Below are 26,160 nucleotides of genomic sequence, written 5' to 3' on the forward strand. Positions count from 1 at the left end.
TGGAAGCCTGTGTCCAGTGGGGTACCACAGGATCGGTGCTGGGTCCCTTGCTGTTTGTGGTCTACATTAATGATTTGGATGTGAATGTAAAAGGCATGATCAGTAAGTTCGCAGATGACACGAAAATTGGTGGGGTGGTAAATAGCGAGGAGGGAAGCCTCAGGCTACAGGACGATATAGATAGGTTGGTCAGATGGGCGGAACAGTGGCAAATGGAATTTAACCCTGAAAAGTGTGAGGTGATGCATTTTGGAGGGACTAACAAGGCAAGGGGATACACAATGAATGGTAAGACCCTAGGCAAGATAGAGGATCAGAGGGACCTTGGTGTGCATGTACATAGATCCCTGAAGGCAGCAGAACAGGTGGATAAGGTGGTTAAAAAGGCATATGGGATACTTGCCTTCATTAGCTGAGGCATAGAATATAAGAGCAGGGAGGTTATGATGGAGCTGTACAAAATGCTGGTAAGGCCACAGCTAGAGTACTTTGTGCAGTTCTGGTCGCCACACTATAGGAAGGATGTGATTGCTTTGGAGAGGGTGCAGAGGAGATTTACCAGGATGTTACCTGGGCTGGAGCGCTTCAGCTATGGAGAAAGACTGGACAGGCTGGGGTTGTTTTCCTTGGAGCAGAGAAGGCTGATTGAGGTGTACAAAATTATGAGGGGCATAGATAGGGTAGATAGAAAGGAACTTTTCCCCTTAGTAGAGGGGTCAATAACAAGGGGGCATAGATTCAAGGTAAGGGGCAGGAGGTTTAGAGGGGATTTGAGGAAAAACTTTTCACCCAGAGGGTGGTTGGAATCTGGAACTCACTGCCTGAAAGGGTGGTAGAGGCAGGAACCCTCACAACATTCAAGAAGCATTTGGATGAACACTTGAAATGCCATAGCATACAAGGCTATGGACCAAATGCTGGAAAATGGGATTAGATTAGACAGGGCTTGATGGACGGTGCGGACACGATGGGCCGAAGGGCCTCTTTCTGTGCTGTATAACTCTATGACTCTATGACTCTAACCCAACCAGAGGGACCTGGAGAACCCAACATAACCCAAGAAGAGGGACCTGGACAACCCACCACAGCACAACCCAACCAGAAGGGACCTGGACAACCCAGCCCAAACCAACCACAGGGACCTGGCCAACCCAACCCAACCAGAGACCTGGTCAACCCAGTCCAAGCCAACCAGAAGATCTAGACAACAGCCCAACTGAACCAGAGAGACCTGGACAACCCAGCCCAACCGAACCAGACGGACCTGGACAACCCAGCCCAAACCAACTGGAGGAAACTGGCCAACCCAACCCAACCAGAGGTATCTGGACAACCCAACCAGAGGGACCTGGCCAACGCAACCCAACCCAACCCAACCAGAGAGACCTGGCCAACCCAAACAACCAGAGGGACCTGGCCAACCCAACCCAACTAGAGGAACCTGGCCAATGCAAACCAACCTAACCCAACCAGAGAGACATGGCCAACCCAACCAGAGGGACCTGGACAACCCAACCCAAACAACCAGAGGGACCTGGAGAACCCAACACAACCAGAGGGACCTAGCCAACCCAACCCAACCCAACCAGAGGGACCTAGACAACCCAACCCAACTAGAGGAACCTGGCCAAACCAACCCAACTAGAGGAACCTGGCCAATGCAAACCAACCCAATCCAACCAGAGCGACCTGGACAACCAAACACAACCAGAGGGACCTGGCCAATCCAACCCAACCAGAGGAACCTGGTCTACCCAACCCAACCCAACTAGAGGAACCTGGCCAACCCAACTAGAGGAACATGGCCAATGCAAACCAACTAGAGGAACATGGCCAATGCAACCTGACGTAAGAAAACTACTAGGCCCTTGGTCAGAGTATTAAACAAGGCTTTAATCGACTGTTTCACAACATGGAATCTAGTTATCCTTCACTAGTTCCTGTTTACAAAATGTCCCTCAGCAAGCTGGGCCCGTGCCCGAGCATTTATACTCTCCCTGGACAGCACCACCAGCAGGCCGCCCAGTATATTTCATAAGTCATTTCTACATGAATGGCACGATTGATGTCATTCTTCCCACCTGAAAGATTGGAAGTCCGGCGGCTTCTTTCTACCGAATTAGTCGGACTAGGAATAGACGCAGTCATTTGGATCTCTGTCGGTGGCTGGAAAGCACGTCTCCTCGGACCGTGTTTTGGTCCCTGGGTCGCTTAGTTCGTACCAGTGGGCTGGCAGAGTTCGTGTCGCCTTGATCAACCTGAGGGGGACTGGGGAGATCGTGACTCCGGGTGCGGGCCCCCACAGGCGCAGAGCTGGCTTCACCCTGCTCAGTAGTCAGTGACTGACCGGCGTCCTGGCTTCAGGTGGCCATCCCGCGGGGAGCGCTCTGTTCCCCGGATTGATCCGGTGGAATCGCTGGCAGATCCCTTGACGTCCTGGGTAGGGTGTCATCCTCAGAGGAGTGCAGGGTATCGGTGTCATTGATGCGGGTCCCACCATCGATTGGGTCCGTGGGACCAGTTGGGCAGGGAGCCAGATCCCGGAGTGACACTGCAGATTCCCGGCCATCAGGGTACCGCACGTATGCGTACGTGGGATTGACATCCATCAGTTCCACTTCGTCGATGAGGGGATCACTCTTAGAGGATCAGACAAATCTTCGGAGCAGCACGGGGCCAGGAGCTGCCAACCATGATGGTAGGGACGTCCCATGAGTGGAGTGACGCTGGAACCCGAAGAATCGTTCGTGAGGAATAGCGTTGGTGGATGTAGAAAGAAGAGACCTGATGGAATGCAATGCGTCAGGGAGCATAGTTTCCCACTGCTGGTCTGATAGGTTGTGTGACCTCAGTGCAAGATGAACAGCGTTCCAAATGATAGCGTTGTATCTCTCAACCTGTCCGTTTTCAATAGGATGATATGGTGTCATTCTATTATTGGTGATTCCCCGTTGGTAAAGATAACTTTTGAGTTCGATTGACATGAAGGAGGGACCCTGATCAGAGTGGATGAAATTGGCCGTACCGCAAAGGGAAAAGACCTGATCGAGGCATTTGATCACTGTGGAAGTAAGCATATTGGGACAGGGGAAAGCAAAGGGAAAGCGTGAATATTCGTCCACCATAGTAAGCAAGTAGGTGTTTCGCGTTGATGAAGGCAGTGGCCCTTTAAAGTCAATGCTGAGTCGCTGCATAGGCTGTGTAGCGTGTATGAGCGAGCCATCCGATGGACGGAAGAATTGCAGTTTTAATTCCGCGCAAATTCTACAAGTGGAGCATGTTTTTCTCATGTCTTCCGTAGAAAATGGGAGATTTTTAGATCGCACAAAGTGTAACATACGGGTAACGCCAGGTTGGCATAAGTCAGTATGAAGATCCGCCAGAGTCAAAGTTGACATAGAAGAGCAGAATGCACGCGTGAGGGTATCCAGGGACACATTCTCTTTGCCGGGCCGTTAATGTATGGTATAGCCAAAGGCGGCCAATTCCATCCTCCAGAGCGGTATTTTGTTATTCTTGATCTTAGTGCATTTCCAGTTATCCAGCATAAAGGCCACGGAGCGCTGATCGGTTATAAGCGTGAAATGGTGACAAGCGAGAAAATGACTCCATTTACGTACAGCCTCGATGATGGCCGTAGCCTCCTTCTCGACAGGAGGATAATGGAGCTCGCTACCCTGCAAAGTTCTGGACAGAAATGCAACGGGTCGACCACCTTGATTCAAGGTAGCCGAGATTGCCACCTCCGATGCATTGCACTTGACCACGAAAGGGAGATTTTCATTGATGGAACGAAGCGTGGCTTTTTCCAGTTGTTGCTTGAGGAGGTCGAAAGCTGAAATAGCCGTTGCCTTCCAACGGAAATGAGTTTGCGTGAAGCAGGGGCTGGATCTTGTCGGAGAAGTGGGGTATCCACTTCGCATAATAGGTGAACATGCCGAGGGCCCGACGAAGAGAGCCGAGATTCGTAGGAGGAGGGAGCTCCTGAAGCGGATGAAGTCGCTCCGGATCCAGTTTGATGACACCATTGCCCACCCAGTAGCCAAGGATGTTGACTGATGGAACTGATTTCACAGATTTGGACTCATTTAAGGTTAAGTTGCGATGACGGAGAACGTCAAAAAATTTCTGAAGGTTGGCATCATGCTCCTTCTGGTCATGACCAGCAATGGTGATATTATCCAGATATGGAAAAGTGTCCGTTAAGTTCTCCTGTTTGACTAGGCTATCCATTGTCCATTGAAAGACAGCCACCCCATTGGTGACCCCAAATGGAAGGCGACAAAACTGGTAAAGCCGACCATTGGCCTCAAAGGCCATATACTTTTTGTCAGAGTCCTTTAACGGTACTTGATGGTATGTGCTCTTTAAGTCAAAAGTTGAAAATACCTTGTAGTTGGCAAGGTTATTGACCATGTCATCAATGCGTGGTAGTGGGTAGGCATCCAGGTCGGTATACTGGTTAATAGTTTGCAAGTAATCGATGCAAAGACGTTTCTTGTGTTGCTTCAGAGGATTTTTAACAACAACGACTTGAGCCCGCCAGGAAGATGAACATGGCTCAATGATACCGTTAGCTAGAAGGCGAGAGATCTCTGCCTCGATAAAGGACCGATCATCTTGGCTGAAACGTCGTGATTTAGTGACTATGGGCTTACATCACAGAATCACAGAATCACAGAAACCCCACAGTGCAGATAGAGGCCATTTCGGCCCATCGAGCCTGCACCGACACATATTCCACCCGATCCCCGTAAACCCTACACCAACACATATCCCACCCTATCCCCGTAACCCCACGAATTTAATCCCCCTAACACTAAGGGTCAATTTATCATAGCCAATCAACCTAACCCGCACATCTTTGGACTGTGGGAGGAAACCGGAGCACCCGGAGGAAACCCACGCAAACACGGGGAGAATGTGCAAACTCCACACAGACAGTCACCCGAGGCCGGATTCGAACCCGGGTCTCTGGTGCTGTGAGGCAACAGTGCTAACCACTATGCCACCGTGCTGCCGTACATCAGGGGGAAAGATTGGCAAACAAGGAGGGCTCATCGAGCGAAGCCGCCGAAAGCGCACAAAACGGTACTTTGGAAATAGTTAGCTCTGACTTTGACCCTCCAAACTCAAAAGTGAGTCTTTTGTGTTGTTTCTGGAAATCCTGTCCCAGGAGCACATCACTGCATAGGTTTTTGAGCACCCCGAGCCGGGTAGAGGAATAAGTGCGGCCATTGAGAATAAGGTCAACAAGACAAAAGCCGGAAGAGTTGGTGGTCAGTGTCGTCAGAGCCATTGCAATTTCCCTGTCCGAGGGGTAAATACGCAGCTTTAACTTACTGACAGCCTGCTCACTGATGAAGCTGTCAGAGCTGCATGAGTCGATTAGTGCACTCAAAATGTGTCCATTTACCGAAAACCTCGTGGCTGCATGGGACAGGCTTTGCGGAAAAACAGCTGTGATGGGAGGAGGAGTAGTTTTACCCTTGACAGCTGTAACCTTAGTAGTGGCTCTTGGGGGAGGAGCAGTTTTATAGATAGCAGCTGCAAAACTAACATGGGGCTCTTGACCGGTATACCTTAGAAAAGTGACCTTTCTTACTGCAATGACTGCAGGTTGCGTTACGAGCAGGACAACATTTCCTATAGTGGAATGCACCTCCACAGAAGAAACACTTCCTTCCAGATTGCCAAGATGCCGCTAGGGCAGGGTTGTCATCAATGAGGGTTTCTAGGGTAGGGTTGCCATCGGCTAGGATAGAGTAGTCATCAGTGAGGGCTTCCGCCCGAGGCCCATTGGAGGAGTCATGAAAAGTGATAGCAGCAGTCCATGCACACGGTAAAAGATAGGCATCTGCATTTTTTTTGCTAAGTCCAGAGAACATGCCTGGTCATCGGCAGCTGCATTTTTTTTGCTAAGTCCAGAGAACACGCCTGGTCATAGGCAGCCTGTAACTTGAGGGTTTTATTCTCCAACAGATGCTGGCGTATGAAAGGAGACGCAATTCTGTTAATAAAGGAATCACGAATTAACTCCTCCTGGTAGTGCTCAGCTGAGACAGCTTTGAGATTACAATCCTTGCTGCGCCTGCGAAGCTTTTGAAAGAATTCATCAAGTGATACCCCGGGTTGTTGTCGAGTTGTGGCCAGTAGATGCCAAGCAAAAATTTCATTTGGGGCCTTAACATATAGTTGCTGTAGTATTTGGATAGTGGAGTCATAGTCTACACAGTCTTCGATATAGTCAAACACATGAGGGGATACACAATTGGCAAGTATCTCTAACTTATCAGGAACATTCTCACCACACACTCTGAGGAAGTTGCTGAAGGTACGATACCAGTGTTTCCATACCTTAGCCGTTGTAGGTGAATTCGGGTCCAGGCCAAGATGGGTGGGTCAGAGTAGTTTCTCCATGATGGATTGATTACTACATCTGGTTCCCTTCTACCGTTTGAGTCACAGCCATCTGTTCCCCAAACCACTCAGAGCGTGGAGCAGCAAACAGTCGATTAAATTGACGTAAGAAAACTACGAGGCACTTGGTCAGAGTATTAAACAAGGCTTTAATCGACTGTTTCACAACATGGAAGTCTAGTTATCCTTCACTAGTTCCTGTTTACAAAATGTCCCTGAGCAAGCTGGGCCTGTGCCCGAGTATTTATACTCTCCCTGGACTGCGCCACCAGCAAGCTGCCCAGTATATTTCATAAGTCATTTCTACATGAATGGCACAATTTATGTCACAACCCAACTAGAGGAACCTGGCCAATGCAACCCAACCCAACCCAACCAGAGAGGCCTGGCCAACCCAACCAGAGGGACCTGGAGAACCCAACTCAACCCAACCAGAGAGACCTGGAGAACCCAACTCAACCCAAAACAACCAGAGAGACCTGGAGAGCCCAACTCAACCCAACACAACCAGAGAGACCTGGAGAGCCCAACTCAACCCAACACAACCAGAGAGACCTGGAGAGCCCAACTCAACCCAACACAACCAGAGAGACCTGGAGCCCAACTCAACCCAACACAACCAGAGAGACCTGGAGAACCCAACTCAACCCAACACGACCAGAGAGACCTGGAGAACCCAACTCAACCCAACACAACCAGAGAGACCTGGAGAGCCCAACTCAACCCAACACAACCAGAGAGACCTGGAGAGCCCAACTCAACCAAACACAACCAGAGAGACCTGGAGAGCCCAACACAACCAGAGATACCTGGAGAACCCAACTCAACCGAACACAACCAGAGAGACCTGGAGAGCCCAACACAACCAGAGATACCTGGAGAACCCAACTCAACACAACACAACCAGAGAGACCTGGAGCCCAACACAACACAACACAACCAGAGGGACCTGGAGAGCCCAACACAACACAACCAGAGGGACCTGGAGAGCCCAACACAACACAACACAACCAGAGAGACCTGGCCAACCCAACCAGAGGGACCTGGAGAACCCAACAGAACCCAATCCAACCAGAGAGACCTGGAGAACCCAACCCAACCCAACACAACCAGCGATACCTGAAGAACACAACCCAACCAGAGGGACCTAGAGAGCCCAACAAAACCCAACACAACCAGAGTAACCTGGACAACCCAACCAACCCAACCAAATGGATCTGGAGAAACCAACCCAACTAGAGGAACCTGGCCAATGCAACCCAACTAGAAGAACCTGGTCTATCCAACCCAACGCAACCCAACCAGAGGGACCGGGAGAACCCAACACAACCAGAGGAACCTGGCCAACCCAACCAGAGGGATCTGGAGAACCCAACATAACCCAACCCAACCAGAGGGACTTGGCTGACCCAACCAAACCAAAGGGACCTGAAGAACCCAACACAACCAAAGGTTATTTAACGATCAGGAAGGACAGGCAGGAAGGAAGGGGGGTGGGGTGGCTATGTTAATAAAGGAAGGAATCACTGTAATACGGAGAAATGATATTGGGTCAAAAGATCAGGATAATGAAACAGTTTCGGTGGAGATAAGGAATAATAAGGGGAAAAAAACACTAGTGGGCGTAGTCTATAGGCCTCCGAACAGTTGCAACTCTGTTGGACGGAGTATCAATCAGGAAATAGTTGAGGCTTGTAATAAGGGAACATCTATAATTATGGGGGATTTTAACTATCATATTAATTGGACAAATCAAATTGGGCAGGGCTGCCTTGAGGATGAGTTCATTGAGTGTATTAGGGATGGGTTTCTTGAGCAGTATGTAACTGAACCGACCAGGGGGCAAGCAACCTTAGATCTGGCCCTGTGTAATGAGACAGGATTAATTAAAAATGTCCTAGTAAAGGATCCCCTTGGAATGAGTGACCATAACATGGTTGAATTCCATATTCAATTAGAGGGTGAGAAGGTTGGATCTCAAACAAGCGTGCTAAGCTTGAATAAAGGAGACTATGAAGGTATGAGAGCGGAATTGAGTAGAGTGGATTGGGAAAATAGATTAAAGGGTAAGACGATACATGATCAGTTGTGTACATTTAAGGAGTTATTTTACAACTTCCAAAAAAAATATATTCCACTGAGAAGAAAAGGGTGTAAAAGAAAAGACAGCCATCCGTGGCTAAGTAAAGAAATTAAGGATAGTATTCAACTAAAAACAAGGGCATATAAGGTAGCCAAATCTAGTGGGAGGATAGAGGATTGGGAAAACTTTAAAAGACAGCAAAAAATAACAAAAAGATTGATTAAGAAAGGGAAGATAGATTATGAAAGTAAATTAGCAAAAAATATAAAAACAGATAGTAAGAGTTTTTATAGTTATATCAAAAGAAAGAGGGTGGCTAAAGTAAATGTTGGTCCCTTAGAGGATGAGACCGGGAAATTAATGGTGGGAAATATGGAGATGGCAAAAACACTGAATGAATATTTTGTATCAGTCTTTACAGTAGAAGACACTAAGAATATCCCAACACTGGACAAACAGGGGGCTATGAGGGGGAGGAGCTAAACATGATCAAAATCACTGAGGAAGTGGTACTTGGTAAAATAATGGGACTCAAGGCGGATAAATCACCTGGACCTGATGGCTTACATCCTAGGGTCTTGAGGGAAGTGGCGGTAGGGATTGTGCATGCATTGGTAATAATTTTCCAAAACTCCCTGGACTCAGCAAACATCCTGGCAGACTGGAAAACTGCTAATGTAACACCCTTATTTAAAAAGGGCAGTTGACAGAAGGCTGGAAACTATAGACCGGTTAGCCTAACATCTGTGGTAGGTAAAATTTTGGAGTCCATTATTAAGGAGACAGTAACAGGACATTTGGATAAACATAATTTAATAGGACAAAGTCAGCATGGTTTTATGAAGGGGAAGTCATGTTTGACAAATTTGCTGGAGTTCTTTGAGGAAGTAACATATAGGGTGGATAAAGGGGAACCAGTGGACGTAGTGTATTTAGACTTCCAAAAGGTATTTGACAAGGTGCCACACAAAAGATTATTGCTTAAGATAAAAAATCACGGGATTGGGGGTAATATTCTGGCATGGGTAGAGGATTGGCTATCTAACAGAAGGCAGAGAGTTGGGATAAATGGTTCATTCTCAGACTGGCAATCAGTAACTATTGGTGTTCCGCAGGGGTCAGTGCTGGGTCCCCAACTCTTTACAATCTATATTAACGATTTGGAGGAGGGGACCGAGTGTAACATATCAAAGTTTGCAGATGATACTAAGATGGGAGGGAAAGTAGTGAGTGAGGAGGACATAAAAAACCTGCAAGGGGACATAGACAGGCTAAGTAAGTGGACAGAGATTTGGCAGGTGGACTACAATACTGGAAAGTGTGAGGTTATGCACTTTGGCAGGAAAAATCGTAGAGTAAGTTATTATCTTAATGGCAAGAAACTGGAAAGTACTGAAGTACAAAGGGATCTGGGGGTCCTGGTGCACGAAACTCAAAAGGTTAGTATGCAGGTGCAGCAAGTGATTAAGAAGGCCAATGGAATGTTGGCTTTCATTGCTAGGGGGATAGAATATAAAAATAGGGAGGTATTGCTTCAGTTGTACAAGGTATTGGTGAGACCGCACCTGGAATACTGCATACAGTTTTGGTGTCCATACTTAAGAAAGGACATACTTGCTCTCGAGTCAGTACAAAGAAGGTTCACTTGGCTAATCCCGGGGATGAGTGGATGGACATATGAGGGGAGGTTGAGTAGATTGGGACTCTACTCATTGGAGTTCAGAAGAATGAGAGGCGATCTTATTGAAACATATAAGATTGTGAAGGGGTTGGATTGGGTGGATGCGGGGAGGATGTTCCCGATGATGGGTGAAACTAGAACTAGGGGGCATAGTCTTAGAATAAGGGGCTGCTCTTTCAAAACTGAGATGAGGAGGAACTACTTCACTCCGAGGGTGGTAGGTCCATGGAATATGCTGCTCCAAAAAGCTGTAGAAGCTACATCATTACATAAATTTAAAACAGAAATAGACAGTTTCCTAGAAGTAAAGGGAATTAAGCGTTACGGGGAGCGGGCAGGAATTTGGACATGAGTCTAGGTTCGGATCGGTCATGGCCCTGTGGGTAGCAAAGCGGGCCCAGGGGCCGTGTAGCCTGATCCTGCTCCTGTTTCGTGTGTCTAATTCTGTTAGATTCAGGAGATGGTTCTGTGATAGTAGATTGGCGGTTAGGATCAGATCAGCCATGATCTTATTGAATGGCGGAGCAGGCTCGCGGGGCCGATTGGCCTACTCCTGCTCCTATTTCTTATGTTCTTATGGACCAGAAGAACCCAACACAATCAAAGGGACCTGAAGAACCCAACACAACCAGAGGGACCTGAAGAACCCAACACAACCAGATGGACCTGGGGAACCCAACACAACCCAGCCAGGTGGACCAGGCCAATCCAACCAGAGGGACCAGGACAACCCAAATCAACCCAACCAGAGGGATCTGGAGAAACCAAGGCAACCAGAGGGACCTGGCAAACCCAAACCAACCAGGCGGACCTGGCCAATGCAACCCAACTCAACCCAACCCAACCAGAGAGACCTGGACAACCCAACCCAACCGGAGGGACATGGCCAACCCAAACCAACCACAAGGAGCTGGAGAATCCAACACAACCAGAGGGAACTGGAGAACCCAACCCAACCAGAGAGACCTGGACAACACAACCCAACCCAACCCAATCCAACCAGAGAGACCTGGACAACCCAACCCAACCAAAGGGACCTGGACAACCCAACCCAACCAGAGAGACCTGGACAACCCAACCCAACCAGAGGGACCTGGCCATCCCAACCCAACCAGAGAGACCTGGACAACTCAACCCAACCAGAGAGACCTGGCCAGCCAAACCCAACCCAACCAGAGAGACCTGGACAACCCAACCCAACCCAACCAGAGAGACATGGACAGGACAACCCAACCCAACCCAACCAGAGGGACCTGGACAACCCAACCCAACCAGAGAGACCTGGCCAACCCAACACAGCCCAACCAGAGAGACCTGGACAACCCAACCCAACCCAACCAGAGAGACCTGGACAACCCAACCCAACCCAACCAGAGAGACCTGGACAGCCCAACCCAACCAGAGAGACCTGGCCAACCCAACCCACCCCAACCAGAGGGACCTGGACAACCCAACACAACCGGAGAGACCTGGCCAACAGAACCCTACCAGAGTGACCTGGCCAATCCAACCCAACCAGAGGGAACTGGACAACCCAACATAACCAGAGGGACCTGGACAACCCAACCAGAGGGACCTGGCCAATGCAACCCAACCCAACCAGAGAAGCCTCACCAACCCAACCAGAGGGACCTGGAAAATGCAACTCAACCCAACCCAACAAGAGAGACCTGGACAACCCAAACCAGAGGGACCGGGCCAACCCAAGCCAACCCAACCCAACCAGAGAGACCTGGTCAACCCAACCCAACCCAACCAGAGGGACCTGGACAATCCAACCAGAGGGACCTGGACAACCCAACCCAACCAGAGGGACCAGGACAACCCAACCCAACCCAACCAGAGAGACCTGGACAACCCAACCCAGCCCAACCAGAGACACCTGGACAACACAACCCAACCCAACCAGAGAGACCTGGACAACCCAACCCAACCCAACCAGAGAGACCTGGACAACCCAACCCAACCCAACCAGAGGGACCTGGACAATCCAACCAGAGGGACCTGGACAACCCAACCCAACCAGAGGGACCAGGACAACCCAACCCAACCCAACCAGAGAGACCTGGACAACCCAACCCAACCCAACCAGAGGGACCTGGACAACCCAACCCAACCCAACCGGAGGGACCTGGACAACCCAACCCAACCAGAGAGACCTGGCCAACCCAACTCAACCAGAGGGACCTGGAGAACGCAACCCAACCAGAGGGACCTGGCAACCCAACTCAACAAGAGGGACCTGGACAACCCAACCCAACCAGAGGGACCTGGCCAACCCAACTCAACAAGAGGGACCTGGACAACTCAACAAGAGGGACCTGGCCAACCCAACCCAACAAGAGGGACCTGGACAACCCAGCCCAACCAGAGGGACCTGGCCAACCCAACTCAACAAGAGGGACCTGGGCAACCCAACCCAACCAGAGGGACCTGGAGAACCCAACCCAACCCAACCCAAACAAAGGGTCCCAGGACTGCCCCACCATAGGGGCTTACTGCAGCCGATTCAGAGGATCCATCTTAGAGCGGCTAGGCAAGCCAACCCAACAGCTAGGTGTGAGCCTTGGCTCAGTGATAGTACATTTGCCTATGAATGAGAAGATTGTGGCCTAGAAATTGGGTTGGGGCGCCAAAGTGGCGCAAAAGTCGCCTGAGCGCAGGATTTAGCGCAGCGATCGGAGTGATACCGATCGCCAGAAATTCAGTTTCAGTGCCCCTCGAGGGAGACGGGGCGAGGCTCAAGGCGCTCTGCGTCCCTCTTAGGGCGCTGAAACTGATTATTGCAGCGCAACGTGCCGCAGCGCCACACGCTGCGGCACGGCACGCTGCGGTACTGCAGGCCTTCCTCCTACTGTTAAGGGGGAGGTGCCTGCAACAGCGCGATCCCCGCTCGCGAGTGCCGGCAAATGAGCCCAGCACCAAGGAGAAGTGCCGGGCTGTCGGGAAACAGCCGGCAATGTCGCGGGGGGGCGCGGGGTTAGGAGGCCGGGGACGGAGGTGCTGGCAGGCGGCTGCCAAAAAAGCAGCCGCCCCGCACCTCCACCTTAACTTGCGCCACTGCCGGCACAGTAAGGCCCCGTGAACCGGGCGCGGGTAGCGAACGGCGCAACTGCGGCGTTCGCTACCAAACATCGCGAACGGGGCATGAATGGGGCGCTGCGCACACCGATGACGTCATCGGTGGCGGCGCAGCGCAACAGACTAACGCCACCATTAGCGCCCCTCCTGAATATCGCGGGAGGCACAGCCAGTGGCGCTACAGCCACTGCCTGCCTCTTTAGGCGCTAACAGGTGGCGCTACTCACCCAATTTCTCCCCCTGTGAGTTCTAACCACACTCCGGAGACTTGACCACATGATCTAGGCTGACACTGCAGTGCAGTACTGATGGAGTGCTGCACTGTTTTAGGTGCCATCTTTCAGATGAGACATTAAACCAAGTCTGGTATTAGATCCCACGGCAGTATTCAAAGAAAAGTAGGTGATTTCCCCTGGTGTCTTGGTCAACTTTTATCCCTGAATTAACACCACGAAAACAGACTATCTGGTCATTTATCTCATTACTGTTTTTAGGATCTTGCTGTGTGAAAATTGCCTGCTGCGTATCCTTACATTGCAACAGTGACTGCCCTTCATTGGCTGTGAAGCATTTTAGGATAGCTGAGGATGTGAAAGATGCTGCATAAAGCAAGTTCTTTCTTTACCAGTGTGGTGTATGTAACCTGTACCACCTTAAGAGACTACCTTAAGAGATGGACTACTTTCTCTTGGCTACTGTATATTGTAGTACCGGTGGTGACCACACCGGTATATAAACTCTGTGTAGTAATTTGCTAAGCAGTTCAGCCCTGACCTTCGATTAGTAAAGACCTGTTTAAGTTATTCTTGTTGTCTGTGTCCAGTGATTTAGAATAAGCATATCTGGGACACTCAGACTCAACAGTGGCGACGAGTCCGATCTTACCCTGCGGCAGTTTTGCATCCAAGGCAGCTTCGTCCTCAGAACGGGCACCGAGAAGAGGCATCCGCCCTCATCATCCTGCTGAGCACCGCATCGCACGGGAGGCATCGAGAACCCGGGTTGAAATTACTGACCACGAAGTCCTCCATCAGCGACAGGCAGTGATCATCCTTCTACCACGGTGGTGGGTAAGCCGATCTAGCGACACGGGCAGAAAGTCGGCCGCGTTGTCAGTGGAGAAGGGGAGGGAAACCGGAGGAAAAAGGGCGGAGAACTCGACCGCAGCCGGTGAAAAGGGCCGGGCTGCAATCGGGGCTGAGAGGCGCAGCAACGAGGGAAGCGTTAATGCCCACGAGAACCGCGGGGGAGCAAAAGCAGCGTCGGGGAAATTAAGAACCGCTGGGAGGCGAGAACGGCAACAGCGCGGTCATCGCCATTGTAGCCAGCGGGGGAAGAAGACAAGCGCGGGAAGCCGCCATTGTAGTCGGCGGGGGAAGAAGACAAGCGCAGGAAAAGCCGCCAAGCGCGGGAAGCCGCCATTTTAGTAGGCGGGGGAAGAAGACAAGCGCGGGAAGCCGCCATTTTGGAAAAATAAAATATTTAAAGAAACTCTCAAGGATGCCTAAACACGGTAACATCACTGCTTTTGATAGCGATGTTGAAGATTGGGCCACGTATGTAGAATGCATTGAAGTTTATTGTACAGCAAATGAGGTACTAGATGATAAGAAAGCACTAACCTTATTAAACTCAATGGGTGCAAAGACATACGGGTTATTGAGGCACCTTGCAACACCAGATAAACCGGCGGATCAGACTTTCGCGAATATTGTTAATATCCTGCAAGAACATTTAAACCCCACGCCGCTGCTGATAGCGGAACGATTTAAATTTTACAGAAGAACGCAGCTGAAAGAGGAAAGCAACGCTGAATTCTTAATTGAACTGCTAAAGCTATCAAAGTACTGTCAGTTTGGTACAGAACTAGCAGATGCTCTGAGAGATAAATTCGTGTGTGGATTATTAAAAGAAGGAACACAAAAGCGACTGCTAGAGGAAAAGGACCTTACGCTTGATAAAGCTGTCACCATTGCAGCATCGCACGAGGCCGCGGCAAGAGGCACCGCGGAAATGCAGCTAAGGTCATCGGAACTCAGCATCAATGAAATGGCATTGGGTGCAGTAAAGTGTTATCGTTGCGGAAGGACAACGCACGATCAGAACCAGTGCTGGTTCAAAAATCAGGAATGCAGAAAATGTGGCAAGCTCGGTCACATAGCTAAAGTATGCCGGTCAGGAAAGAAGACCAGCAACAAAAAGTCACCGCAGGAAAAGTGCAAAAAGGTACACAAGGTGACAGAGAACAGTTCGGATGAACAGAAGACGGATTCAGACTCCAGCAGTAAGAACTGGGTTGTCTAAGAATACATAATGTGGGTAACACAGCAGACCACCAAACTATCTGGGTCACACTTCAGATAGCAGGAGTCCAAGTGAAGATGGAATTGGACACTGGATCAGCATTGACGGTCATGAATAAGCAAGATTACAAAAGGTTATTTCCACACATTCCCCTAAGGGATACGGAGATTATATTGAAAACATACACGGGGCAAAGAGTATACCCCATTGGAAAGATAAAGGTAAAGGTGGTCCACAAGGGTAAAGAAAGCCGAGGAATGGACTTATATGTGTTACCTGAGGGAGGTTCACCACTACTGGGATGGGAATGGATCAGGAGAATAAATATGGACTGGCATTCCTTAAAAGCACTAACTGTAGATTCCGGTAAAAAGGACGATGTCAAACCTAAACGACTGTCCAGAATATTGGACGATGCTAAAGAGGTGTTCCAGCAGGGACTGGGAACACTGAAAGGAATTACGGCAAACATCAAGGTTGAAGAACATGCAAACCCGAACGATACGACCTGCTGTGGAAGCTGAGCTGGAAGGACTAGAACGTTCCGGAGTACTGTCAAAGGTGGACTGGAGTGAATGGGCCACGCCCATTGTTCCCGTCATGAAGCGTTCATCGAGTAACAAGCCGGGGGAACCGGGGAAGGTTCGCATCTGTGGCGATTTCAAGATCACTGTTAATCCGATGCTTCACACGGTGCAATATCCGCTTCCACAGATTGAGGATATCTTCGCTTCGTTGTCTGGCGGGAAACACTTCACCAAGATAGACCTGGCGCAGGCGTACTTACAGATGGAAGTTGATGAAGCGTCACGCCAGTATCTCACGATCAACACGCATAGGGGCTTATATCGGTATAATAGACTAGTTTTTGGAGTGGCATCGGCTCCAGCGATTTGGCAAAGGGCCATGGAGCAGGTATTACAGGGAATTTCAGGCACACAATGCTACCTGGACGACATTCTGATTACAGGAGATGATGATGAGGAACACCTTGCAAATTTGGAACAGGTGCTCACCAGATTGAAAGAATATGGACTTCGAGTTAATCGCCAGAAATATGAGTTCTTTCAGAAGCAAATCTCGTACTGTGGTCACGTCATTGACCAGGAGGGGCTTCACAAGTCACCTGACAAGATCGAAGCTGTTGTGAAGGCTCCCGCTCCGGAAAATGTATCCCAGTTGAGGTCGTTCCTAGGGTTGATTAACTATTACCATAAGTTTCTTCCAAATTTATCCACGGTGCTACACCCGCTGAACGCTCTTTTGCAGAAGGGAGTGCCATGGAAGTGGAGCGAGGACTGTAAGCGGGCCTTTCACAAAAGCAAGGCATTGATCACCTCTAAGGAAGTGTTGGCTCACTTTAACCCAACGCTGCCTATTCGTTTAGCTTGTGATGCTTCTCCATATGGTATTGGGGCAGTGCTCTCACATAAGTTGCCAAATGGCTTGGAAAGACCAGTCGCATTCGCATCCAGATCATTGACCTCCGCTGAGCGCAACTATGCTCAGATAGATAGGGAGGCTCTCAGCCTTGTGTGGGGAGTAAAAAAATTTAATCATTACCTGCAAGGGCAAAAGTTTACGCTGCTGACAGACCACCAGACGTTGGTTTCCATTTTTAACCCTAAGAAGGGTGTTTCGGTGATGACAGCGCAGAGGCTCCAGAGATGGTCCCTTTTCCTAGGGGCACATCAATATCAGATCGAATTCAAAGGTACAAAGCAACATGGTAATGCTGATGGGCTGTCGCGCCTGCCACTACCTACAGCGGAAGAGGCACCGACAGTTGACCCTGTTGAGTTATTTCACTCGACCATCATCGAATGTTTACCAGTCACCAATGCAAGTATTGAGAGAGAAACCAGGAACGACCCGACACTGTCTCGGGTCTACAAATTGACAGTGAAGGGATGGCCAGCTCATGGTGAACCACTGTTACCGGCATTCTCAGCCAGACGAGAACAGCTGTCCATCTGTCAAGGAACATTGATGTATGGAACAAGGGTGATTATTCCTCCTAAATTAAGGGAGAGAGTTCTAAAGGAACTGCATGAAGGTCATCTGGGGGGAGTCAAGATGAAAAGCCTTGCTAGGGCTTATGTGTGGTGGCCAGGTATCGACCAACAAATAGAGGATCTGACTAAAAGCTGCTCAGGGTGCCAAAAAGTTCAAAATGCACCTCCGATTGCACCGCTGCATCCATGGGAATGGCCTTCAACCCCATGGCAACGTGTACATATTGACTTTGCTGGTCCATTCATGGACTCCATGTTTTTAATTGCGGTAGACGCACATTCTAAATGGCCAGAAGTGATTAAGATGGCGACCACTACCTCGGAAAAGACGATCGCAGTTCTAAGAACGATATTCGCAAGAAATGGATTGCCAGAACAAATATGTTCAGACAACGGACCGCAGTTCGTGTCAGAAGAATTCCAGAAATTCATGAAGAAGAATGGGGTGAAACATTATACCTCTGCCCCATATCATCCGGCTACAAATGGGTTGGCCGAGAGATTTGTACAAACGTTCAAAAAGGCGATAAAGGCCATGAGCGAAGAGCAGATTCCACTACAACACAAGGTGGACAATTTCCTAATGGCATATCGAAACGCCACTCATGCAGTGACAAATCAAACCCTGCCATGATGTTCTATAACAGGAGGTTGCGGTCTAGGTTGGACTTGTTAAAACCAAATGTGCGGAGGGAAGTTGAAAACAAACAGTTCCAGCATATAAATAACAAGACCACTCGGAGTTTCGAAATAGGACAACCAGTGTTAGCCCGGGACTATAAGAATGAGAAATGGCAATCTGGAACAATTCGTGCCAGACAAGGACCCCTGATGTACACGGTGGATATTGGTGAAAACGTAATACGACGTCATGCTGACCAACTTGTAGAATCGAGAACAAGGGTCGAACCCATGACTACGACAGAGACACCAGTGGAAGAAGTTAGTGAACCTGAAGCATCTACCTCAGACGCCAATGTATCTGATGATGTCCAACCCATAAGAGATCAACTAGATGAGTCACCCCAGCAACGAGAATCAGAGACCCCTGAAAGGCGTTATCCAACTCGGATCAGGAGGCCTCCTCAGAGACTGACTCTTTGAACAGTTTTGCATGAAGTTGTATATATGTTACCCATGTTATGTTTAAATTGGGATGTACACTGTTAAGCTAAAAAGGGAGGAATTGTGGTGTATGTAACCTGTACCACCTTAAGAGACTACCTTAAGAGATGGACTACTTTCTCTTGGCTACTGTATATTGTAGTACCGGTGGTGACCACACCGGTATATAAACTCTGTGTAGTAATTTGCTAAGCAGTTCAGCCCTGACCTTCGATTAGTAAAGACCTGTTTAAGTTATTCTTGTTGTCTGTGTCCAGTGATTTAGAATAAGCATATCTGGGACACTCAGACTCAACAACCAGAGGGGCTTGAACCCACAACCTCCTGATTCAGAGCTGAGAGTACTACCCCCTGATCCACGGCTGACGTGGTGCTTTTCTAGAGGTACTGCATCCAGCATTGATGGTGGCCGCAGCAGTTTTTGTTATACGATCCTAGGGAGTTGTGAGACCCTTGACTAAACCCACCAGTAATACAATCCCAGGTAACTGGACGGCTCCTGTCGACTGACTCTGCAGCTCTGAGCTAAATGCTGACCTCCAGTCGGGGTAACCTGGATTAAGAGAGGAAACAACCCAGGGTTGCTACACCTGCCCCCATTCAGCGACTCCTGCTAGACGAGCACAGGGCAGTACATCATCTGGCGACAGTATGGGGGATGATTGTGAGAGTTTCCATGTTCGAATGACCCATGTCAGGTGAGCCCCAATCCTCTGAGATTGCTGATTTTTTTCTGAGGAGACTGGTACCCAGCCCATGGTCGAGCACACAGGGTGGTGCTGCCCAACCTTTCAGGGACAACTCATTTGAATAATCACATTAAACTGCCTTTGGTCTTGTACTGGTAAGTGTTGTTTCAGCCTTTGTAAAGTGTTGTGGTGAATTTTAAATAATTTTCAGCCTTGGTCAAGGCTGGGGAGGGGAGGAGAAGTGAAAGGAAAGCGATTTGGAGGCTCAAAATGGGGCAGTGCCCCAGCCACCCCCTGTTGGAGACTGGCAACGTGTCCCCAGAGGGCAGCAGTGCCCTCCCCTGTCAGGAGATGGGAGCCAGGCTCCAGGGCCTGTACAGTACACGGTGCCATCTGCGATACTCTGTACTCGGGAACCATATTGCCCGAGAACTGGCCTGTGCCCCGCCGAGCTGTTGCCTCCTGTCCGCAGGGAACGTGATGAGCAAGTTGCCCCCTTCCCAACACTTGTTTGATGAATCTGTAGACAGTCGAGTGACTGATTTGGTGTATGACACCAGTGGTGGTTTAGAAGATTCCGGTGGTGTTGTATTAAATTTAATAAATTTAATGAGACCCTTGGGAAAAGGCAGCCAAGATGTGAACTGGTAGATTCCCAGAGACGGGAGAGCTACTGGGCAATCCCTTTGTGAAGCGGAGGCCCATGAGATGGCCAGGTGAGGTGTCTGGGTTTGTAAGCATGCAACCTTGGTGAGGATGGGAGTGTAGATAACATGCACCGTACAGTTGCACCTGCCCTTTCTTCTCCCCTCAGGTCCCGTGCAGCAACTTTGGAACCCCCAAAGCAATTTGCTTTCAGCCCATTTTATTTGCTGCAAGTCGATCTGCAACAGAAAGCAACAACACTGTATTGCAAAGAAAGAATGAAAAATGTAACCCTTCCCACACCAAAATCCCTCAGAACAATATCAATACTAAGTGGAAAAATAAACAGAGAATTGCAGTCAAGTTTTGTATCAGTAACTGATCTTTAAGAATTAACTTCAGGAGGTGAGGACAAAGAATTGGTCATGTGTTGGGCAGAGCCAGCCGCAAAAACATCAAATTCCACAGGAAAGGACCAGGCTGCAAAAGACTCTGATGTGAATTCTATTCTTGCTCCCACACCCCGAGTCCCAGATGAACACACAGAGTTAACCAGAGTTTGAGGAAGGGTTGAAGTAGCAGCAGCTGGGAGAGGGCATCTTCAGCCAGCCTGGTCAACATCGTTCCTCGTCCACAGCTCTTCAAAGCCGGTCAGCGATGGTCTTCGGAATATTTTATGATAGAATACTTTAGCAAAGTGTAAAACAGAAATCTGAGACTGCAGGTACATAGACATGGGGCAATCTGCCCACATTTAGAGGAGGTCCAGATACCTTGGACACCGCAGACATTCTGGGTAAGCTAAAACAAAATGAGAAATGCTAGCTGTGGTGATTGAGATGGAGATTGAAGATAAACAGACTGATTACTGCGCCTCAGTCTATGGATCGATAAGAAGAATGTGGCAAGAGGGACCTTTGCCGATGATGAATTTTTTAACTTTGAATTTTGTATTGCTAGGACCAGCATATAAGGGGTTAAACAGCATCACAAAGGGCATTTCTCTGCAGGAGCCGCAGCAGTTCAGTTCCAGACTACGTCACTGCGATGTTCTTCAGAGTGCAAATTGTTCAAGTGAGGACCACAGGATGTTCCAGGTGTCAATTCTCACATTCACTAACAATCGTCTCAGGCCATTGTCAGATTGGAGTGGGACAGGATGTGTGGGGGGGGGGGAGAGGGGGCGTGGGGTTGGAGTGGGACAGGATGTGTGGGGGGGGAGAGGGGATTGGAGTGGGACAGGATGTGTGGGGGGGGCGGGGGGAGAGGGGGCGTGGGGATTGGAGTGGGACAGGATGTGTGGGGGGGGGAGAGGGGATTGGAGTGGGACAGGATGTGTGGGGGGGGGAGAGGGGATTGGAGTGGGACAGGATGTGTGGGGGGGGGGGAGAGGGGATTGGAGTGGGACAGGATGTGTTGGGCGGGGGGAGAGAGGGGGCGTGGGGATTGGAGTGGGACAGGATGTGTTGGGGGGGGAGAGAGGGGGTGTGGGGATTGGAGTGGGACAGGATGTGTTGGGGGGGGAGAGAGGGGGTGTGGGGATTGGAGTGGGACAGGATGTGTTGGAGGGGGGGAGAGAGGGGGTGTGGGGATTGGAGTGGGACAGGATGTGTTGGGGGGGGAGAGAGGCGGGGTGTGGGAATTGGAGTGGGACAGGATGTGTGGGGGGGGAGAGGGGGGGTGTGGGAATTGGAGTGGGACAGGATGTGTTGGGCGGGGGGGAGAGAGGGGGCGTGGGGATTGGAGTGGGACAGGATGTGTGGGGGGGGGAGAGGGGGGTGTGGGGATTGGAGTGGGACAGGATGTGTTGGGGGGGGAGAGGGGATTGGAGTGGGACAGGATGTGTGGGGGGGGGGAGAGGGGATTGGAGTGGGACAGGATGTGTGGGGGGGGGAGAGGGGATTGGAGTGGGACAGGATGTGTGGGGGGGGGAGAGGGGATTGGAGTGGGACAGGATGTGTGGGGGGGGGGAGAGGGGATTGGAGTGGGACAGGATGTGTGGGGGGGGGAGAGGGGATTGGAGTGGGACAGGATGTGTGGGGGGGGGAGAGGGGATTGGAGTGGGACAGGATGTGTGGGGGGGGGGAGAGGGGATTGGAGTGGGACAGGATGTGTGGGGGGGGGAGAGGGGATTGGAGTGGGACAGGATGTGTGGGGGGGGGGGAGAGGGGATTGGAGTGGGACAGGATGTGTTGGGGGGGGGAGAGGGGATTGGAGTGGGACAGGATGTGTGGGGGGGAGAGGGGGCGTGGGGTTGGAGTGGGACAGGATGTGTGGGTGGGGGGGGAGAGGGGGTGTGGGGATTGGAGTGGGACAGGATGTGTGGGGGGGGGAGAGGGGATTGGAGTGGGACAGGATGTGTTGGGGGGGGAGAGGGGATTGGAGTGGGACAGGATGTGTTGGGGGGGAGAGGGGATTGGAGTGGGACAGGATGTGTTGGGGGGGAGAGGGGGTGTGGGGATTGGAGTGGGACAGGATGTGTGGGGGGGGAGAGGGGGGGTGTGGGGATTGGAGTGGGACAGGATGTGTGGGGGGGGAGAGGGGGGGTGTGGGGATTGGAGTGGGACAGGATGTGTTGGGGGGGAGAGGGGGGGTGTGGGGATTGGAGTGGGACAGGATGTGTTGGGGGGAGAGAGGGGGTGTGGGGATTGGAGTGGGACAGGATGTGTGGGGGGGGAGAGGGGGGGTGTGGGGATTGGAGTGGGACAGGATGTGTGGGGGGGGAGAGGGGGGGTGTGGGGATTGGAGTGGGACAGGATGTGTGGGGGGGGAGAGGGGGGGCGTGGGGATTGGAGTGGGACAGGATGTGTGGGGGGGGAGAGGGGGGGTGTGGGGATTGGAGTGGGACAGGATGTGTGGGGGGGGAGACGGGGGGTGTGGGGATTGGAGTGGGACAGGATGTGTTGGGCGGGGGGGAGAGGGGGCGTGGGGTTGGAGTGGGACAGGATGTGTTGGGGGGGAGAGGGGGGCGTGGGGATTGGAGTGGGACAGGATGTGTGGGGGGGGAGACGGGGGGTGTGGGAATTGGAGTGGGACAGGATGTGTGGGGGGGGAGAGGGGGCGTGGGGATTGGAGTGGGACAGGATGTGTGGGGGGGGAGACGGGGGGTGTGGGGATTGGAGTGGGACAGGATGTGTTGGGCGGGGGGGAGAGGGGGCGTGGGGTTGGAGTGGGACAGGATGTGTTGGGGGGGGGGAGAGGGGGCTGTGATGAAATATTCCATTCATCACTGCCTGTGACTGTGGTTGGTTTCAGTTTCATTTCCCTTACCCCTGTTCCGTTTCCTCACCATTGTATTATACTATGTGTAGGGCTCCGCCCATACCTGGCCCATTGTATTGTACTATGTGTAGGGCTCCGCCCATACTTGGCCCCTATGTAAGCTGGCCCAGCCTGCAGCACATCCAGTATGGCAGAGCTCTGGATGGAAGATACCTCTCTCCTGTGTGTTACCTTCTAAGTCAATAAAAGCCTTGTTTAGTTTCGCGAACATCGAGTCTCGGATTTATTGAGGCACATCAGGGGCGTGGGGATTGGAGTGGGACAGGATGTGTTGGGCGGGGTGAGAGAGGGGGTGTGGGGATTGGAGGGGGACAGGATGTGTTGGGGGGGAGAGGGGGGTGTGGGGTTGGAGTGGGACAGGATGTGTTGGGGGAGAGGGGGGCGTGGGGATTGGAGTGGGACAGGATGTGTTGGGCGGGGGGAGAGAGGGGGTGTGGGGATTGGAGGGGGACAGGATGTGTTGGGCGGGGGGAGAGAGAGGGTGTGGGGTTGGAGTGGGACAGGATGTGTTGGGCGGGGGGGAGAGAGGGGGCGGGGGGGAGAGGGGGTGTGGGGTTGGAGTGGGACAGGATGTGTTGGGGGGGAGAGGGGGGGTGTGGGGATTGGAGTGGGACAGGATGTGTGGGGGGGAGAGGGGGGGTGTGGGGATTGGAGTGGGACAGGATGTGTTGGGGGGGAGAGGGGGGGTGTGGGGATTGGAGTGGGACAGGATGTGTTGGGGGGAGAGAGGGGGTGTGGGGATTGGAGTGGGACAGGATGTGTGGGGGGGGAGAGGGGGGGTGTGGGGATTGGAGTGGGACAGGATGTGTGGGGGGGGAGAGGGGGGGTGTGGGGATTGGAGTGGGACAGGATGTGTGGGGGGGGAGAGGGGGGGCGTGGGGATTGGAGTGGGACAGGATGTGTGGGGGGGGAGAGGGGGGGTGTGGGGATTGGAGTGGGACAGGATGTGTGGGGGGGGAGACGGGGGGTGTGGGGATTGGAGTGGGACAGGATGTGTTGGGCGGGGGGGAGAGGGGGCGTGGGGTTGGAGTGGGACAGGATGTGTTGGGGGGGAGAGGGGGGCGTGGGGATTGGAGTGGGACAGGATGTGTGGGGGGGGAGACGGGGGGTGTGGGGATTGGAGTGGGACAGGATGTGTTGGGCGGGGGGGAGAGGGGGCGTGGGGTTGGAGTGGGACAGGATGTGTTGGGGGGGGGGAGAGGGGGCTGTGATGAAATATTCCATTCATCACTGCCTGTGACTGTGGTTGGTTTCAGTTTCATTTCCCTTACCCCTGTTCCGTTTCCTCACCATTGTATTATACTATGTGTAGGGCTCCGCCCATACCTGGCCCATTGTATTGTACTATGTGTAGGGCTCCGCCCATACTTGGCCCCTATGTAAGCTGGCCCAGCCTGCAGCACATCCAGTATGGCAGAGCTCTGGATGGAAGATACCTCTCTCCTGTGTGTTACCTTCTAAGTCAATAAAAGCCTTGTTTAGTTTCGCGAACATCGAGTCTCGGATTTATTGAGGCACATCAGGGGCGTGGGGATTGGAGTGGGACAGGATGTGTTGGGCGGGGTGAGAGAGGGGGTGTGGGGATTGGAGGGGGACAGGATGTGTTGGGGGGGAGAGGGGGGTGTGGGGTTGGAGTGGGACAGGATGTGTTGGGGGAGAGGGGGGCGTGGGGATTGGAGTGGGACAGGATGTGTTGGGCGGGGGGAGAGAGGGGGTGTGGGGATTGGAGGGGGACAGGATGTGTTGGGCGGGGGGAGAGAGAGGGTGTGGGAATTGGAGTGGGACAGGATGTGTTGGGGGGGAGAGGGGGCGTGGGAATTGGAGTGGGACAGGATGTGTTGGGGGGGAGAGAGGGGGCGTGGGGATTGGAGTGGGACAGGATGTGTTGGGGGGGAGAGAGGGGGCGTGGGGATTGGAGGGGGACAGGATGTGTTGGGGGGGAGAGAGGGGGCGTGGGGATTGGAGTGGGACAGGATGTGTGGGGGGGGAGAGGGGGGGCGTGGGGATTGGAGTGGGACAGGATGTGTGGGGCGGGGGGAGAGAGGGGGCGTGGGGATTGGAGGGGGACAGGATGTGTTGGGCGGGGGGGAGGCGGGGGGATTGGAGTGGGACAGGATGTGTGGGGGGGGAGAGGGGGCGTGGGGATTGGAGTGGGACAGGATGTGTGGGGGGGGAGAGGGGGGGCGTGGGGATTGGAGTGGGACAGGATGTGTGGGGGGGGAGAGGGGGGGTGTGGGGATTGGAGTGGGACAGGATGTGTGGGGGGGGAGAGGGGGGGCGTGGGGATTGGAGTGGGACAGGATGTGTGGGGGGGGAGAGGGGGGGCGTGGGGATTGGAGTGGGACAGGATGTGTGGGGCGGGGGGAGAGAGGGGGCGTGGGGATTGGAGGGGGACAGGATGTGTTGGGGGGGGAGAGGGGGGCGTGGGGATTGGAGTGGGACAGGTTGTGTTGGGGGGGAGAGGGGGGCGTGGGGTTGGAGTGGGACAGGATGTGTTGGGCGGGGGGAGAGAGAGGGTGTGGGGATTGGAGTGGGACAGGATGTGTTGGGGGGGGAGAGGGGGGCGTGGGGATTGGAGGGGGACAGGATGTGTGGGGCGGGGGGAGAGAGGGGGCGTGGGGTTGGAGTGGGACAGGATGTGTTGGGGGGGGAGAGGGGGGCGTGGGGATTGGAGGGGGACAGGATGTGTTGGGGGGAGAGGGGGGCGTGGGGTTGGAGTGGGACAGGATGTGTTGGGCGGGGGGAGAGAGAGGGTGTGGGGATTGGAGTGGGACAGGATGTGTTTGGGGGGGAGAGGGGGCGTGGGGTTGGAGTGGGACAGGATGTGTTGGGCGG

The sequence above is a fragment of the Somniosus microcephalus genome, chromosome 31 (assembly GCF_052327205.1).
Source record: "Somniosus microcephalus isolate GS21.2 chromosome 31, FLI_Smic_1.0, whole genome shotgun sequence".
In the NCBI taxonomy this organism is placed as follows: Eukaryota; Metazoa; Chordata; class Chondrichthyes; order Squaliformes; family Somniosidae; genus Somniosus; species Somniosus microcephalus.